This window comes from Octopus bimaculoides, chromosome 10 (assembly GCF_046866305.1).
Source record: "Octopus bimaculoides isolate indiv1 chromosome 10, ASM4686630v1, whole genome shotgun sequence".
Taxonomy (NCBI): domain Eukaryota; kingdom Metazoa; phylum Mollusca; class Cephalopoda; order Octopoda; family Octopodidae; genus Octopus; species Octopus bimaculoides.
Genome location: NC_142937.1, coordinates 92,004,837 through 92,020,352, shown reverse-complemented (window position 1 = coordinate 92,020,352; position 15,516 = coordinate 92,004,837). Strand labels below are relative to the sequence as shown.

The 15,516-nt window shown below is 35.5% G+C and overlaps 15 non-coding genes across 15 annotated transcripts; all 15 read right to left on the bottom strand.

Moving 5' to 3' along the window:
* Positions 1-325: 325 nt before the first annotated feature.
* On the bottom strand, positions 326-407 carry Trnas-aga (transfer RNA serine (anticodon AGA)). The gene has a single exon. It is a non-coding gene; the product is annotated as a tRNA-Ser (tRNA).
* Positions 408-1,795: 1,388 nt separating this feature from the next.
* Trnas-aga (transfer RNA serine (anticodon AGA)) lies at positions 1,796-1,877 on the bottom strand. Its single transcript has one exon. It is a non-coding gene; the product is annotated as a tRNA-Ser (tRNA).
* Positions 1,878-2,883: 1,006 nt separating this feature from the next.
* On the bottom strand, positions 2,884-2,965 carry Trnas-uga (transfer RNA serine (anticodon UGA)). The gene has a single exon. It is a non-coding gene; the product is annotated as a tRNA-Ser (tRNA).
* An 882-nt stretch (positions 2,966-3,847) lies between these two features.
* Positions 3,848-3,929, bottom strand: Trnas-aga (transfer RNA serine (anticodon AGA)). The gene has a single exon. It is a non-coding gene; the product is annotated as a tRNA-Ser (tRNA).
* A 1,011-nt stretch (positions 3,930-4,940) lies between these two features.
* Positions 4,941-5,022, bottom strand: Trnas-cga (transfer RNA serine (anticodon CGA)). Its single transcript has one exon. It is a non-coding gene; the product is annotated as a tRNA-Ser (tRNA).
* Positions 5,023-5,899: 877 nt separating this feature from the next.
* On the bottom strand, positions 5,900-5,981 carry Trnas-aga (transfer RNA serine (anticodon AGA)). Its single transcript has one exon. It is a non-coding gene; the product is annotated as a tRNA-Ser (tRNA).
* Positions 5,982-6,986: 1,005 nt separating this feature from the next.
* On the bottom strand, positions 6,987-7,068 carry Trnas-cga (transfer RNA serine (anticodon CGA)). Its single transcript has one exon. It is a non-coding gene; the product is annotated as a tRNA-Ser (tRNA).
* Positions 7,069-7,965: 897 nt separating this feature from the next.
* Trnas-aga (transfer RNA serine (anticodon AGA)) lies at positions 7,966-8,047 on the bottom strand. The gene has a single exon. It is a non-coding gene; the product is annotated as a tRNA-Ser (tRNA).
* Positions 8,048-9,053: 1,006 nt separating this feature from the next.
* Trnas-uga (transfer RNA serine (anticodon UGA)) lies at positions 9,054-9,136 on the bottom strand. Its single transcript has one exon. It is a non-coding gene; the product is annotated as a tRNA-Ser (tRNA).
* An 881-nt stretch (positions 9,137-10,017) lies between these two features.
* On the bottom strand, positions 10,018-10,099 carry Trnas-aga (transfer RNA serine (anticodon AGA)). Its single transcript has one exon. It is a non-coding gene; the product is annotated as a tRNA-Ser (tRNA).
* Positions 10,100-11,107: 1,008 nt separating this feature from the next.
* On the bottom strand, positions 11,108-11,190 carry Trnas-uga (transfer RNA serine (anticodon UGA)). The gene has a single exon. It is a non-coding gene; the product is annotated as a tRNA-Ser (tRNA).
* Positions 11,191-12,057: 867 nt separating this feature from the next.
* On the bottom strand, positions 12,058-12,139 carry Trnas-aga (transfer RNA serine (anticodon AGA)). Its single transcript has one exon. It is a non-coding gene; the product is annotated as a tRNA-Ser (tRNA).
* Positions 12,140-13,145: 1,006 nt separating this feature from the next.
* Positions 13,146-13,227, bottom strand: Trnas-cga (transfer RNA serine (anticodon CGA)). The gene has a single exon. It is a non-coding gene; the product is annotated as a tRNA-Ser (tRNA).
* An 885-nt stretch (positions 13,228-14,112) lies between these two features.
* Trnas-aga (transfer RNA serine (anticodon AGA)) lies at positions 14,113-14,194 on the bottom strand. Its single transcript has one exon. It is a non-coding gene; the product is annotated as a tRNA-Ser (tRNA).
* A 1,011-nt stretch (positions 14,195-15,205) lies between these two features.
* On the bottom strand, positions 15,206-15,287 carry Trnas-uga (transfer RNA serine (anticodon UGA)). Its single transcript has one exon. It is a non-coding gene; the product is annotated as a tRNA-Ser (tRNA).
* Between the last annotated feature and the right edge of the window lie 229 nt (positions 15,288-15,516).

Genomic DNA, 15,516 nt, shown 5'->3' with positions numbered 1-15,516 from the left:
GAGTCTCAAGGAGCTGTAGTTGGGGGAAAGAAGCTGTTGGAATGAGAGGACTTATGACGGCAAAAGGAAAGTTTTAAACATCTCAAAGAAACGCCCACACTCACGACAGAATAGTTGTTTATTGAGGAAACTATCGTGAAATGATTCAGTAATGAAAGGACATATATATATATATATATATATATATATATATATATGTGTGTGTATATTGCGGCAATTCTTTCAACAACAGGGTGGCTTACATAAACTACATAATGTATATGGTTTATCTAACAAAATATAAAATTACTTTATATACGTTAAAAATAAAAGTCATTGTAACTATCGTCGTCGATAGGATTCGAACCTATGCGGGGAGACCCCAATGGATTTCTAGTCCATCGCCTTAACCACTCGGCCACGACGACTATACAACGGAAGCGGCTTTATATCTCTACTAATAGATAAAACAAAGAACGTATTATTATCTAGAGCAGTGCTACTCAAAGTGGTGTCCGCGGACACCTTCAGCTGCCGGTCCGCAGCAAGTTTCCAGAAAAGAAAGAAACATTATAAAATGCTTATGTAATATTCTATTATTGGTTTCAGTTATTTTTTTGTTTCAGTTATTTGATTGCGGCCATGTTTTTGTGTGTTTCATAAATGGCTTATAAACACCTTCCACGCTGCAATTGATTATATAAATTGTTTCCGGTATAAATTAATATTAGTAAGAAATATTACCGGTCTCTGGCACATTGGAAAAAAAAATCACTGCCAGAACACGACATCAGATAGTTTGAGAAGCACTGATATAGTGTAATGTATTAGTGTACAGGAGAAGTTTAGAGTTTGTGTTGCATGACGTATGTTTTGTTTAGTGTTGTCTAATATAATGTAAAATAATGTTTTTAGTGAATTGCAGATGCAGTATATTGTAAAATAGTGTTTAGCCGTAATATGATGCGATATACTTTATTGTTGTGTAGTATTTTTTAATGTAATTCGTAGAAGGACGAAACTCAAAGATACCAGAGAGCAGAATCTTCACTGTGCCGGACAAAATAACCTTAGCAACAGTTCTTGGTAAATTTATAGTTTCACACCAAACTCGATTTTGGTACAAAATAATTTTTTCCCGCGGTTTTTTTTGGGGTGGGGGTTGCATTTGTCTTAGTTGACTTCGTAAGCTGTCGGAAATGCATTCTTTCCGCGGAAAACGGAGGGGTGGGGGTGGGAGGAACCTCGGAAATTCCTCTTTCCGATCCCCGTCTCCCACGTATGTTTTTTTTTCGTTGCAATCGTCTTAATTGACCTCATACATATAATCAGTTAGTTGCAGTTACAGATTGTATATTCTAATTAAAATGTCTAGAACTACAAGATTCACTGTGAGTTAATGAGCGAAAAAAAAAAATATTGAAATTTGAACAAAGGACTTCGACATGATTTGAACCTACGCGGGAGGTGTCCATAACCTTCAACTTAACCACAGGGCCACGATGACAACATAAACGACCCTACTTTATATATCTACAAACGGACGGCCGGACCAGATCGTTTGTGGTAGGCCTGTGAGGATTGAAAAGAAGAAGACAAATCATTATGTCTAATAAATTTTAAATAGTTTTAAATTTGCCCAACAGCATGGTGAAGCCAGAAGCATTATTTAGATATGAACTCTTTATATACAAACATATTTTAATAATTCTTTCAACAAGATGACGGTTTACCATAAACTTTGTAGTTTATCGAAGATAATATAAAATTACGTTACATATGTTAAAGAATTAAAAGAAAAACCCCAAGAAATTGACGTCGTCGAGAGGATTCGAACCAATGCGGGGAGACCCCAATGGATTTCTAGTCCATCGCCTTAACCACTCGGCCACGACGACTGTACAAGCCGCACTTCTTCATAACTCTTCTAATTCGTAAAAGAACGAATCAAACATCAGATTATGATCTCGTGTGCTGTGTAAGTGTGCAGGAGGGTTTAGAGGCTGTGTTGTGTGACGCATGTAATGTGCAGTTTTGTTTAATGTAATGTACAGTGATGTTTTAGTATAATGTAGAGGTTTTATTCGAATTCTTTTTTCTATTCCTAATGAGGCTTGAGACCACAAAGTCAAAGGAACAACAAGGAAAGATAAAAAAAAGGGTCTATGCCGACAAAAGATATCGATGGGTAGAAAGCCTGAAGGATTGAATATCATAGACTAGAATAAAACAAGGCGATGGTAATAAGCTGCAAATCTTTACAATGCCGGACAAAACAACTTGTTTGGAGTTCTTACTTCAATCATTCTGTTATATACAGAGAGATTATTAATTCTACTACAGTCCTATGGAAATGCATCCAGTAAGTTGAAGTACAAAATGGCTGAAATACTCACGTTAACTCACAAGTTTATCTAGAAAAATCAAAAAATGACTTCATATATGTTAATGAAAATAAGGTGGGCGGGGGGAATATTCTCCTAGAAAAGGAATAAAATGTCATCGATACGATTCGCACCCATGCAGGGAGACCCAAAAGATTTCTGATCAAGTGTCTTCACCACTCGGACACAACGACTACAGCTCAACAGGTTGCTTCATATATCTACTAATAGATGGAAAAAGAAAAGACCTATCGCCATATTATTATCTTGTGTAATGTATTAGTGTATGAAAGAGTTTAGATGTGGCTACATGTCTTGCAGTATGTGTTTCGGATCTGTATGTTCTCAGTTCAATCCCAGCAGAGAGATCGATAAAATAAGGTACCAGTCAAGTTGTGCAATCGATGGTTTCTAGCTGCTTTTACCTTTCAAAATTATGGAATTTGTGCCTAAATCAAAAATTATTATTTATTGATAAAAATATAGAATCACTTTCTGTTCATTTAAAAAAAAAAATTCACGTCGCCGATAGGATTCGAACCTATGCGGGGATACCCCAATGGATTTCAAGTCCATCGCCCTAACCACTCGGCCACGACGACTGTACGAACTTCCTCTTTTCATAACAGATTTTATTGGTAAAAAAAAAAACAAATCAACCATCATACAGGTTGGCCCAAATGTAGGTTTACAGATATCACGTAGGTACTCTAAATTTCTTTTAAAACATTTTATTACATTTAAATTTCTATCTTGCAATTAACTAAAGTAGCATAGAATAATGGTTTCATATTTTTTTTATAATTAAGATCGAAACTGTTAATATATGAATGCGAAAGAGTCAGTTGAATAACTGTAAACCTACTTTTGGGCCACCTTGTATTATTACCTTGTATGATGTATTAATCTACAGGTGAGTTTAGATGTTGTGTTGTGTGACGTATGTATTGTGTAGTTTTGTCTTATGTAATTTAATGTTTTATTGTCGTGCAAAGACTGATAAAGAAAATTTTTCTCCCAAACAAGGCTGGATTTCCCTGTACTTTAAGGAAGTAAATGGAAAGACAAAGGAAGGGAAGAAATAAAAAAGGTATTGATGAGCAGAAAACTTAAAGGCTAAATGTCACAGACCAGAGGAAAGCGATGGGACTGAGTCTCAGGGAGCTGTAGTTGGGGGAAAGAAGCTGTTGGAATGAGAGGACTTATGACGGCAAAAGGAAAGTTTTAAACATCTCAAAGAAACGCCCACACTCACGACAGAATAGTTGTTTATTGAGGAAACTATCGTGAAATGATTCAGTAATGAAAGGACATATATATATATATATATATATATATATATATATGTGTGTGTGTGTGTGTGTATATTGCGGCAATTCTTTCAACAACAGGGTGGCTTACATAAACTACATAATGTATATGGTTTATCTAACAAAATATAAAATTACTTTATATACGTTAAAAACAAAAGTCAGTGTAACTATCGTCACCGATAGGATTCGAACCTATGCGGGGAGACCCCAATGGATTTCTAGTCCATCGCCTTAACCACTCGGCCACGACGACTGTACAAGCCGCACTTCTTCATAACTTTTCTAATTCGTAAAAGAACGAATCAAACATCAGATTATGATCTCGTGTGCTGTGTAAGTGTGCAGGAGGGTTTAGAGGCTGTGTTGTGTGACGCATGTAATGTGCAGTCAGTTTTGTTTAATGTAATGTACAGTGATGTTTTAGTATAATGTAGAGGTTTTATTCGAATTCTTTTTTCTATTCCTAATGAGGCTTGAGACCACAAAGTCAAAGGAACAACACGGAAAGATAAAAAAAAGGGTCTATGCCGACAAAAGATATCGATGGGTAGAAAGCCTGAAGGATTGAATATCATAGACTAGAATAAAACAAGGCGATGGTAATAAGCTGCAAATCTTTACAATGCCGGACAAAACAACTTGTTTGGAGTTCTTACTTCAATCATTCTGTTATATACAGAGAGATTATTAATTCTACTACAGTCCTATGGAAATGCATCCAGTAAGTTGAAGTACAAAATGGCTGAAATACTCACGTTAACTCACAAGTTTATCTAGAAAAATCAAAAAATGACTTCATATATGTTAATGAAAATAAGGAGAGCGGGGGGAATGTTCTCCTAGAAAAGGAAAAAAAAGGTCATCGATACGATTCGCACCCATGCAGGGAGACCCAAAAGATTTCTGATCAAGTGTCTTCACCACTCGGCCACAACGACTACAGCTCAACAGGTTGCTTCATATATCTACTAATAAATGGAAAAAGAAAAGACCTATCGCCATATTATTATCTTGTGTAATGTATTAGTGTATGAAAGAGTTTAGATGTGGCTACATGTCTTGCAGTATGTGTTTCGGATCTGTATGTTCTCAGTTCAATCCCAGCAGAGAGATCGATAAAATAAGGTACCAGTCAAGTTGTGCAATCGATGGTTTCTAGCTGCTCTTACCTTTCAAAATTATGGAATTTGTGCCTAAATCAAAAATTATTATTTATAGATAAAAATATAGAATCACTTTCTGTTCATTTAAAAAAAAAAATTCACGTCGCCGATAGGACTCGAACCTATGCGGGGATAACCCAATGGAATTCGAGTCCATCGCCTTATCCACTCGGCCACGACGACTGTACGAAATTCTTCCTTTCATAACAGATCTTATTGGTAAAAAAAAAACAAATCAACCATCATACAGGTTGGCCCAAATATAGGTTTACAGATATCACGTAGGTACTCTAAATTTCTTTTAAAACATTTTATTACATTTAAATTTCTATCTTGTAATTAACTAAATTAGCATAGAATAATGGTTTCATATTTTTTTTATAATTAAGATCGAAACTGTTAATATATGAATGCGAAAGAGTCAGTTGAATAACTGCAAACCTACTTTTGGGCCACCTTGTATTATTACCTTGTATGATGCATTAATCTACAGGTGAGTTTAGATGTTGTGTTGTGTGACGTATGTATTGTGTAGTTTTGTCTTATGTAATTTAATGTTTTATTGTCGTGCAAAGACTGATAAAGAAAATTTTTCTCCCAAACAAGGCTGGATTTCCCTGTACTTTAAGGAAGTAAATGGAAAGACAAAGGAAGGGAAGAAATAAAAAAGGTATTGATGAGCAGAAAACGTAAAGGCTAAATGTCACAGACCAGAGGAAAGCGATGGGACTGAGTCTCAGGGAGCTGTAGTTGGGGGAAAGAAGCTGTTGGAATGAGAGGACTTATGACGGCAAAAGGAAAGTTTTAAACATCTCAAAGAAATGCCCACACTCACGACAGAATAGTTGTTTATTGAGGAAACTATCGTGAAATGATTCAGTAATGATAGGACATATATATATATATATATATATATATATATATGTGTGTGTGTGTGTGTATATTGTGGCAATTCTTTCAACAACAGGGTGGCTTACATAAACTACATAATGTATATGGTTTATCTAACAAAATATAAAATTACTTTATATACGTTAAAAATAAAAGTCAGTGTAACTATCGTCGTCGAAAGGATTCGAACCTATGCGGGGAGACCCCAATGGATTTCTAGTCCATCGCCTTAACCACTCGGCCACGACGACTGTACAAGCCGCACTTCTTCATAACTCTTCTATTTCTTAAAAGAACGAATCAAACATCAGATTATGATCTCGTGTGCTGTGTAAGTGTGCAGGAGGGTTTAGAGGCTGTGTTGTGTGACGCATGTAATGTGCAGTTTTGTTTAATGTAATGTACAGTGATGTTTTAGTATAATGTAGAGGTTTTATTCGAATTCTTTTTTCTATTCCTAATGAGGCTTGAGACCACAAAGTCAAAGGAACAACACGGAAAGATAAAAAAAAGGGTCTATGCCGACAAAAGATTACGATGGGTAGAAAGCCTGAAGGATTGAATATCATAGACTAGAATAAAACAAGGCGATGGTAATAAGCTGCAAATCTTTACAATGCCGGACAAAACAACTTGTTTGGAGTTCTTACTTCAATCATTCTGTTATATACAGAGAGATTATTAATTCTACTACAGTCCTATGGAAATGCATCCAGTAAGTTGAAGTACAAAATGGCTGAAATACTCACGTTAACTCACAAGTTTATCTAGAAAAATCAAAAAATGACTTCATATATGTTAATGAAAATATGGTGAGCGGGGGGAATGTTCTCCTAGAAAAGGAAAAAAAGGTCATCGATACGATTCGCACCCATGCAGGGAGACCCAAAAGATTTCTGATCAAGTGTCTTCACCACTCGGCCACAACGACTACAGCTCAACAGGTTGCTTCATATATCTACTAATAGATGGAAAAAGAAAAGACCTATCGCCATATTATTATCTTGTGTAATGTATTAGTGTATGAAAGAGTTTAGATGTGGCTACATGTCTTGCAGTATGTGTTTCGGATCTGTATGTTCTCAGTTCAATCCCAGCAGAGAGATCAATAAAATAAGGTACCAGTCAAGTTGTGCAATCGATGGTTTCTAGCTGCTCTTACCTTTCAAAATTATGGAATTTGTGCCTAAATCAAAAATTATTATTTATAGATAAAAATATAGAATCACTTTCTGTTCATTTAAAAAAAAAATTCACGTCGCCGATAGGATTCGAACCTATGCGGGGATAACCCAATGGATTTCGAGTCCATCGCCTTAACCACTCGGCCACGACGACTGTACGAACTTGCTCCTTTCATTACAGATCTTATTGGTAAAAAAAAACCAAATCAACCATCATACAGGTTGGCCCAAATATAGGTTTACAGATATCACGTAGGTACTCTAAATTTCTTTTAAAACATTTTATTACATTTAAATTTTTATCTTGCAATTAACTTAATTAGCATAGAATAATGGTTTCATATTTTTTTTATAATTAAGATCGAAACTGTTAATATATGAATGCGAAAGAGTCAGTTGAATAACTGTAAACCTACTTTTGGGCCACCTTGTATTATTACCTTGTATGATGTATTAATCTACAGGTGAGTTTAGATGTTGTGTTGTGTGACGTATGTATTGAGTAGTTTTTTCTTATGTAATTTAATGTTTTATTGTCGTGCAAAGACGGATAAAGAAAATTTTTCTCCCAAACAAGGCTGGAGTTCCCTGTACTTTAAGGAAGTAAATGGAAAGACAAAGGAAGGGAAGAAATAAAAAAGGTATTGATGAGCAGAAAACTTAAAGGCTAAATGTCACAGACCAGAGGAAAGCGATGGGACTGAGTCTCAGGGAGCTGTAGTTGGGGGAAAGAAGCTGTTGGAATGAGAGGACTTATGACGGCAAAAGGAAAGTTTTAAACATCTCAAAGAAACGCCCACACTCACGACAGAATAGTTGTTTATTGAGGAAACTATCGTGAAATGATTCAGTAATGAAAGGACATATATATATATATATATATATATATATATATATATATATATATATATATATATATATGTGTGTGTGTATATTGCGGCAATTCTTTCAACAACAGGGTGGCTTACATAAACTACATAATGTATATGGTTTATCTAACAAAATATAAAATTACTTTATATACGTTAAAAATAAAAGTCAGTGTAACTATCGTCGCCGATAGGATTCGAACCTATGCGGGGAGACCCCAATGGATTTCTAGTCCATCGCCTTAACCACTCGGCCACGACGACTGTGCAAGCCGCACTTCTTCATAACTTTTCTAATTCGTAAAAGAACGAATCAAACATCAGATTATGATCTCGTGTGCTGTGTAAGTGTGCAGGAGGGTTTAGAGGCTGTGTTGTGTGACGCATGTAATGTGCAGTTTTGTTTAATGTAATGCGGAGTGTTGTTTTAGTATAGTGTAGAGGTTTTATTCGAATTGTTTTTTTCTGTTCCTAATGAGGCTTGAGACCACAAAGTCAAAGGAACAACACGGAAAGATAAAAAAAGGGTCTATGCCGACAAAAGATATCGATGGGTAGAAAGCCTGAAGGATTGAATATCATAGACTAGAATAAAACAAGGCGATGGTAATAAGTTGCAAATCTTTACAATGCCGGACAAAACAACTTGTTTAGAGTTCTTACTTCAATCATTCTGTTATATACAGAGAGATTATTAATTCTACTACAGTCCTATGGAAATGCATCCAGTAAGTTGAAGTACAAAATGGCTGAAATACTCACGTTAACTCACAAATTTATCTAGAAAAATCAAAAAATGACTTCATATATGTTAATGAAAATAAAGTGAGCGGGGGGAATGTTCTCCTAGAAAAGGAAAAAAAGGTCATCGATACGATTCGCACCCATGCAGGGAGACCCAAAAGATTTCTGATCAAGTGTCTTCACCACTCGGCCACAACGACTACAGCTCAACAGGTTGCTTCATATATCTACTAATAGATGGAAAAAGAAAAGACCTATCGCCATATTATTATCTTGTGTAATGTATTAGTGTATGAAAGAGTTTAGATGTGGCTACATGTCTTGCAGTATGTGTTTCGGATCTGTATGTTCTCAGTTCAATCCCAGCAGAGAAATCGATAAAATAAGGTACCAGTCAAGTTGTTCAATCGATGGTTTCTAGCTGCTCTTACCTTTCAAAATTATGGAATTTGTGCCTAAATCAAAAATTATTATTTATAGATAAAAATATAGAATCACTTTCTGTTCATTTAAAAAAATAAATTCACGTCGCCGATAGGATTCCAACCTATGCGGGGATAACCCCAATGGATTTCAAGTCCATCGCCTTAACCACTCGGCCACGACGACTGTACGACCTTCTTCCTTTCATAACAGATCTTATTGGTAAAAAAAAAAACAAATCAACCATCATACAGGTTGGCCCAAATGTAGGTTTACAGATATCACGTAGGTACTCTAAATTTCTTTTAAAACATTTTATTACATTTAAATTTCTATCTTGCAATTAACTTAATTAGCATAGAATAATGGTTTCACATTTTTTTTTATAATTAAGATCGAAACTGTTAATATATGAATGCGAAAGAGTCAGTTGAATAACTGTAAACCTACTTTTGGGCCACCTTGTATTATTACCTTGTATGATGTATTAATCTACAGGTGAGTTTAGATGTTGTGTTGTGTGACGTATGTATTGAGTAGTTTTTTCTTATGTAATTTAATGTTTTATTGTCGTGCAAAGACTGATAAAGAAAATTTTTCTCCCAAACAAGGCTGGAGTTCCCTGTACTTTAAGGAAGTAAATGGAAAGACAAAGGAAGGGAAGAAATAAAAAAGGTATTGATGAGCAGAGAACTTAAAGGCTAAATGTCACAGACCAGAGGAAAGCGATGGGACTGAGTCTCAGGGAGCTGTAGTTGGGGGAAAGAAGCTGTTGGAATGAGAGGACTTATGACGGCAAAAGGAAAGTTTTAAACATCTCAAAGAAACGCCCACACTCACGACAGAATAGTTGTTTATTGAGGAAACTATCGTGAAATGATTCAGTAATGAAAGGACATATTTATATATATATATATATATATATATATATATATATGTGTGTGTGTATATTGCGGCAATTCTTTCAACAACAGGGTGGCTTACATAAACTACATAATGTATATGGTTTATCTAACAAAATATAAAATTACTTTATATACGTTAAAAATAAAAGTCAGTGTAACTATCGTCGCCGATAGGATTCGAACCTATGCGGGGAGACCCCAATGGATTTCTAGACCATCGCCTTAACCACTCGGCCACGACGACTGTACAAGCCGCAGTTCTTCATAACTCTTCTAATTCGTAAAAGAACGAACCAAACATCAGATTATGATCTCGTGTGCTGTGTAAGTGTGCAGGAGGGTTTAGAGGCTGTGTTGTGTGACGCATGTAATGTGCAGTCAGTTTTGTTTAATGTAATGTACAGTGATGTTTTAGTATAATGTAGAGGTTTTATTCGAATTCTTTTTTCTATTCCTAATGAGGCTTGAGACCACATAGTCAAAGGAACAACACGGAAAGATAAAAAAAGGGTCTATGCCGACAAAAGATATCGATGGGTAGAAAGCCTGAAGGATTGAATATCATAGACTAGAATAAAACAAGGCGATGGTAATAAGTTGCAAATCTTTACAATGCCGGACAAAACAACTTGTTTAGAGTTCTTACTTCAATCATTCTGTTATATACAGAGAGATTATTAATTCTACTACAGTCCTATGGAAATGCATCCAGTAAGTTGAAGTACAAAATGGCTGAAATACTCACGTTAACTCACAAGTTTATCTAGAAAAATCAAAAAATGACTTCATATATGTTAATGAAAATAAGGTGAGCGGGGGGAATGTTCTCCTAGAAAAGGAAAAAAAGGTCATCGATACGATTCGCACCCATGCAGGGAGACCCAAACAATTTCTGGTCAAGTGTCTTCACCACTCGGCCACAACGACTACAGCTCAACAGGTTCCTTCATATATCTACTAATAGATGGAAAAAGAAAAGACCTATCGCCATATTATTATCTTGTGTAATGTATTAGTGTATGAAAGAGTTTAGATGTGGCTACATGTCTTGCAGTATGTGTTTCGGATCTGTATGTTCTCAGTTCAATCCCAGCAGAGAGATCGATAAAATAAGGTACCAGTCAAGTTGTGCAATCGATGGTTTCTAGTTGCTCTTACCTTTCAAAATTATGGAATTTGTGCCTAAATCAAAAATTATTATTTATTGATAAAAATATAGAATCACTTTCTGTTCATTTAAAAAAAAAATTCACGTCGCCGATAGGATTCGAACCTATGCGGGGATACCCCCAATGGATTTCAAGTCCATCGCCTTAACCACTCGGCCACGACGACTGTACAAACTTCCTCCTTTCATAAAAGATCTTATTGTTAAAAAAAAACCAAATCAACCATCATACAGGTTGGCCCAAATGTAGGTTTACAGATATCACGTAGGTACTCAAAATTTCTTTTAAAACATTTTATTACATTTAAATTTCTATCTTGTAATTAACTAAATTAGCATAGAATAATGGTTTCATATTTTTTTTATAATTAAGATCGAAACTGTTAATATATGAATGCGAAAGAGTCAGTTGAATAACTGTAAACCTACTTTTGGGCCACCTTGTATTATTACCTTGTATGAAGTATTAATCTACAGGGGAGTTTAGATGTTGTGTTGTGTGACGTATGTATTGTGTAGTTTTGTCTTATGTAATTTAATGTTTTATTGTCGTGCAAAGACTGATAAAGAAAATTTTTCTCCCAAACAAGGCTGGAGTTCCCTGTACTTTAAGGAAGTAAATGGAAAGACAAAAGAATGGAAGAAATAAAAAAGGTATTGATGAGCAGAAAACTTAAAGGCTAATTGTCACAGACCAGAGGAAAGCGATGGGACTGAGGCTCAAGGAGCTGTAGTTGGGGGAAAGAAGCTGTTGGAATGAGAGGACTTATGACGGCAAAAGGAAAGTTTTAAACATCTCAAAGAAACGCCCACACTCACGACAGAATAGTTGTTTATTGAGGAAACTATCGTGAAATGATTCAGTAATGAAAGGACATATATATATATATATATATATATATGTGTGTGTGTGTATATTGCGGCAATTCTTTCAACAACAGGGTGGCTTACATAAACTACATAATGTATATGGTTTATCTAACAAAATATAAAATTACTTTATATACGTTAAAAATAAAAGTCAGTGTAACTATCGTCGCCGATAGGATTCGAACCTATGCGGGGAGACCCCAATGGATTTCTAGTCCATCGCCTTAACCACTCGGCCACGACGACTGTGCAAGCCGCACTTCTTCATAACTTTTCTAATTCGTAAAAGAACGAATCGAACATCAGATTATGATCTCGTGTGCTGTGTAAGTGTGCAGGAGGGTTTAGAGGCTGTGTTGTGTGACGCATGTAATGTGCAGTTTTGTTTAATGTAATGCGGAGTGTTGTTTTAGTATAGTGTAGAGGTTTTATTCGAATTGTTTTTTTCTGTTCCTAATGAGGCTTGAGACCACAAAGTCAAAGGAACAACACGGAAAGATAAAAAAAGGGTCTATGCCGACAAAAGATATCGATGGGTAGAAAGCCTGAAGGATTGAATATCATAGACTAGAATAAAACAAGGCGATGGTAATAAGTTGCAAATCTTTACAATGCCGGACAAAACAACTTGTTTAGAGTTCTTACTTCAATCATTCTGTTATACACAGAGAGATTATTAATTCTACTACAGTCCTATGGAAATGCATCCAGTAAGTTGAAGTACAAAATGGCTGAAATACTCACGTTAACTCACAAGTTTATCTAGAAAAATCAAAAAATGACTTCATATATGTTAATGAAAATAAGGAGAGCGGGGGGAATGTTCTCCTAGAAAAGGAAAAAAAGGTCATCGATACGATTCGCACCCATGCAGGGAGACCCAAAAGATTTCTGATCAAGTGTCTTCACCACTCGGCCACAACGACTACAGCTCAACAGGTTGCTTCATATATCTACTAATAGATGGAAAAAGAAAAGACCTATCGCCATATTATTATCTTGTGTAATGTATTAGTGTATGAAAGAGTTTAGATGTGGCTACATGTCTTGCAGTATGTGTTTCGGATCTGTATGTTCTCAGTTCAATCCCAGCAGAGAAATCGATAAAATAAGGTACCAGTCAAGTTGTGCAATCGATGGTTTCTAGCTGCTCTTACCTTTCAAAATTATGGAATTTGTGCCTAAATCAAAAATTATTATTTATAGATAAAAATATAGAATCACTTTCTCTTCATTTAAAAAAAAAAATTCAAGTCGCCGATAGGATTCGAACCTATGCGGTGATATCCCAATGGATTTCGAGTCCATCGCCTTAATCACTCGGCCACGACGACTGCACGAACTTGCTCCTTTCATAACAGATCTTATTGGTAAAAAAAAACCAAATCAACCATCATACAGGTTGGCCCAAATGTAGGTTTACAGATATCACGTAGGTTCTCTAAATTTCTTTTAAAACATTTTATTACATTTAAATTTCTATCTTGCAATTAACTAAATTAGCATAGAATAATGGTTTCATATCTTTTTTATAATTAAGATCGAAACTGTTAATATATGAATGCGAAAGAGTCAGTTGAATAACTGTAAACCTACTTTTGGGCCACCTTGTATTATTACCTTGTATGATGTATTAATCTACAGGTGAGTTTAGATGTTGTGTTGTGTGACGTATGTATTGTGTAGTTTTGTCTTATGTAATTTAATGTTTTATTGTCGTGCAAAGACTGATAAAGAAAATTTTTCTCCCAAACAAGGCTGGAGTTCCCTGTACTTTAAGGAAGTAAATGGAAAGACAAAGGAAGGGAAGAAATTAAAAAGGTATTGATGAGCAGAAAACTTAAAGGCTAAATGTCACAGACCAGAGGAAAGCGATGGGACTGAGTCTCAGGGAGCTGTAGTTGGGGGAAAGAAGCTGTTGGAATGAGAGGACTTATGACGGCAAAAGGAAAGTTTTAAACATCTCAAAGAAACGCCCACACTCACGACAGAATAGTTGTTTATTGAGGAAACTATCGTGAAATGATTCAGTAATGAAAGGACATATATATATATATATATATATATATATATATATATATGTGTGTGTGTGTGTGTGTATATTGCGGCAATTCTTTCAACAACAGGGTGGCTTACATAAACTACATAATGTATATGGTTTATCTAACAAAATATAAAATTACTTTATATACGTTAAAAATAGAAGTCAGTGTAACTATCGTCGCCGATAGGATTCGAACCTATGCTGGGAGACCCCAATGGATTTCTGGTCCATCGCCTTAACCACTCGGCCACGACGACTGTGCAAGCCGCACTTCTTCATAACTCTTCTAATTCGTAAAAGAACGAATCAAACATCAGATTATGATCTCGTGTGCTGTGTAAGTGTGCAGGAGGGTTTAGAGGCTGTGTTGTGTGACGCATGTAATGTGCAGTTTTGTTTAATGTAATGTACAGTGATGTTTTAGTATAATGTAGAGGTTTTATTCGAATTCTTTTTTCTATTCCTAATGAGGCTTGAGACCACAACGTCAAAGGAACAACACGGAATGATAAAAAAAAGGGTCTATGCAGACAAAAAATATCGATGGGTAGAAAGCCTGAAGGATTGAATATCATAGACTAGAATAAAACAAGGCGATGGTAATAAGTTGCAAATCTTCACAATGCCGAACAAAACAACTTGTTTGGAGTTCTTACTTCAATCATTCTGTTATATACAGAGAGATTATTAATTCTACTACAGTCCTATGGAAATGCATCCAGTAAGGTGAAGTACAAAATGGCTGAAATACTCACGTTAACTCACAAGTTTATCTAGAAAAATCAAAAAATGACTTCATATATGTTAATGAAAATAAGGTGGGCGGGAGGAATGTTCTCATAGAAAAGAAAAAAAAGGTCATCGATAAGATTCGCACCCATGCAAGGAGACCCAAACGAATTCTGTTCAAGTGTCTTCACCACTCGGCCACAACGACTACAGCTGAACAGGTTACTTCATATATCTACTAATAGATGGAAAAAGAAAAGACCTATCGCCATATTATTATCTTGTGTAATGTATTAGTGTATGAAAGAGTTTAGATGTGTCTACATGTCATGCTGCATGTGTTTCGGATCTGTATGTTCTCAGTTCAATCCCAGCAGAGAGATCGATAAAATAAGGTACCAGTCAATTCGTGCAATCGATGGTTTCTAGTTGCTCTTATCATTCAAAATTATGGAATTTGTGTCTAAATCAAAAATTATTATTTATTGATAAAAATATAAAATCACTTTCTGTTCATTAAAAAAAAAAAAAAGATTTCACGTCGCCGATAGGATTCGAACCTATGCGGGGATACCCCAATGGATTTCAAATCCATCGCCTTAACCACTCGGCCACGACGACTGTACGAGCGTTGTCTTTTCATAACAGATCTAATTGGTAAAAAAACAAATCAACCATCGATATTTATGTCTTGCAATGTTTATGCCGGCTTTTTAAATTCTCAGTTCAATTCCAGATGAGATCTACTTTTCCTTCTAATTCCTCTGGGGTCGAAAAAATTAAGTATCAGTCAAGTTCTGGTGATAGACGGTCTTTGGTAACACCCTCCTTTCAAAATTATTGATCTTGT